Source organism: Salvelinus sp. IW2-2015, linkage group LG30 (genome assembly GCF_002910315.2).
Source record: "Salvelinus sp. IW2-2015 linkage group LG30, ASM291031v2, whole genome shotgun sequence".
Classification (NCBI taxonomy): Eukaryota; Metazoa; Chordata; class Actinopteri; order Salmoniformes; family Salmonidae; genus Salvelinus; species Salvelinus sp. IW2-2015.
The window spans coordinates 18,737,233-18,740,319 of NC_036869.1; positions in this window are offsets into that span (position 1 = coordinate 18,737,233).

The following is a 3,087-nucleotide window of genomic DNA, read 5'->3' on the forward strand; positions in this document are numbered from 1 at the left end:
TGTGTGTGTGTGTGTGACACAAACAAACGTGGTTAAACAACATAAGGAAGATGAATGGCCATGTGAGAGAATTCATCACGGGCACGTGTGTGAGCGCGAGCGAGGGAGAGAGACTGGCTGATGTTTATTTTATGTTTCCTTGATTGACAGAAGGGGATGAAAGGGTGGCAGCCAGTTGATATTTGACAGAGAGAGAGAGCTGATTGGATTGGAGAGAGAGCTGAAGAGGTATTGAGATACAATGAGCAGCAAGAGCTTGCGGGTGGTGATTGCAGTCGGTTCCTTCGCTAGCCACACACTGTGGAAGTACAGCGTGCTCAATGCAGAGGCACAACAGGAAGAGAGGTGTTAGATAGAAAAGAGAGGAGTCAAAAAGGAAAAGGGGAACAGAGGAGCAATTACACGGCTTTCACTCATCTCTAAATGGACTGGTCTTTATGAACAAGAGGAGCACCACAGAGGCACAGAGAGGAGGAGGGCAATTTCTCTCTTCTTGTGACAGCCTGGGGAGCCGTTTCGGGGTGTCATTGTGACAGCGTTTGCCCTGCATGTATTTGAGAGGGAGTGTGTGTATCTGTCTGCCTGTCAATAGACTCTGGAGCTGTGGTTGCCTCTTGGAAAGAAAGTGATCTATCATTCTGTTTGGAAAAGGGGATTTGGACGGGACGGATTTTGGGGAATTCAAGAAATGCTGAAGGGACACAGTCCTGATAGGGTCGTAGTGTTTCTCCTCTGCTCTTCTTCTCTCTGTTTTCTCTCTCTCTTTTCCCCCTTCCTCCTCCCCTTCTCCCCTTCTATCTCCTCTTTTTCCCGGCGCTGGTGCACATGCTCATTATAGCTGTCCATTTGGCATTTGGCTGAGGACTCCCTCACTAGCTCTCCGTGGCAACCGCTAATCTCGCAGGGGCAACCGTTCGCCCATGGAGAGGGGACTGGGATGGGTGAGTGTGGTGTTTTTCCCTCTTTTCTCCCCCTTTTCTTCTCCTCCCGTTCTCTCATTCCCTTTTTTTTCTGTCACGTCTTTATCTCGACCGTCGGTATTTGTCCATTGTTTCTCATCAATCACCCCTCATCCAAATCGACTACTGTCATCCATCAGCCATTTTATCACCTTACTCTCTTTCGCTCCCCTCTTTTCCTCTCCTTCTCTTTCTCGTTCCCTTGTTTCTCTCATCACTCATTCCCACCGTCACCCACCGAGCCATCCATCGAGGGGGCATACATATGAACGAAACTGGAAGTGAACTGACATGCAACCTAAACCATGGACTTTTGGGTCAAAAAAYGTTTCTCACAGCAAACTCCCCCACCCCCGCCATCCCCATTTGTCCAGACAACCCCCCTCCCTTCTTCCCCCCAGTTCTCTCACCCCTACTCCACCTCCATGACATCCCCGTACCATTCACCACTACCATCACCACAGTTCCATTGACCCCAACATATATTTTTGTCAGTGTCTGAAAAGCCATAAGGAATGTATGGCTGTATGCTGATGCTAGCCGTCACTCTGGGTGATTGAGGGTGGTAATAGCACAAGCAGTGTTCTGCTACTGATATCACCATCACTCCGTGTGATGGAGTGATGGTAGGTTTGGTTGTTGCATTGGTGTAAACACCGGAAGCAGGGTTGTGTTGTGCCATAGATAGCAAGCGACGTTCGGGGATAGAACACAGCAATGACAAWCCAGTGTTTGTTCAATAACACTATAGCTACACCTCAGGGGATGTTGTGGGTTCTCGTGCACATACAAACACAGCCTGACTCACATACACACACACACTCATTCTTAAACAACCAGGAAAACACAGATGCACAAAGGGGTACAGACACAAGAACACAAACACACTGCTTTGCCATCTGGCCGTTCCACAGGTTTCCCCATTCTGAGACATACAGTGCATGGTGCTTTAGCGTAGAAAGATGCAAAGATGGCCTGCGACTAAAACAACCTGAAGCCTAGCCTAGCGAATAATGAAAAAAAGGAGAGAACTGTGATTTTAAAAACAATAACTCATGGGTTTGGAAACAGAAGTTATAAATTACATTGAAATAGAGTCGAGATGATATCAGAGCAAACCAGCACTTCTTTTGTCTGGGCCTCAATTTATAACCCAGATGATGTAAACAGAGATAAATCAGACAATGCTTAGGGGACATTACTCATGTTTAAAAGGCTCAAACTGTGTGTATTCCACTGGAAAGCCATTTATACTCGTATTGCAGTTGCCCGTAAGCACAGATCCAGGGCCAGTTTGTTTTTCATCTCTGAATGGTTTACGGTAAGAGCAGGGGTGATGAAGAGCTGATCTGAGATCTGTTATAAGGGGCATCCTTTGCCTGTAGCTTTTCTCTGCATACAGCTAATTTGCCTGCCATCATCGTTCACCGTCACATGAATTCCCAACTCCCAACACCTACTCACCACACACACTTTCAGTTCTCACACACTCGAACATCTGTCGATCTGTCTCACAAGAGTTGAAAGCATCCACCTTCACAGTTAGAACTCGTACACAATCGGTACATTCGAGCTTGTTGTACTCTGAAGATGCACTTTCGGCTGGAGTGTTGTGGTGATGCCGAGCAGATCTAAGTGCTAAAGCGGAGTGTAGTCGCTAGTCGGTAGCTACATGTGGATCACAGAGGCCACTTGACCACCATCCCCCGCAATGGCAGGCAAGCTGCGGCTGTTCGGCTCCAGCTGCCACTGATGGCGTTACGTAAAGGGAACTAACGTTAGGCAAATGTTACTAAAACGTTGGTGGAATATTACGGAACGTGCTGTTACGGATCATCTCTTATGTCCACCGCTGTGGCTGCACTTTCAAACACGTGTTACATTTTTTGTTACCCCCTGAACAGCCTCTGCGTTTTCTGAAACGAACGCCCTTGGTGGTCATGTTTCTGATATGACCGGGCTGGGAATGTAATAACAACAGTAAGGGAACATTTAGACAGTGTACGTTTGCAGCAGATGCATGTGTAAATGTCGATGTTGCAGGGAGAGTAACATACATATATGGATGTGCTGTACTGTAAAGAGACATTAGTGAGGTACTAAACACTGTAAAAAATTGCCTCCCACA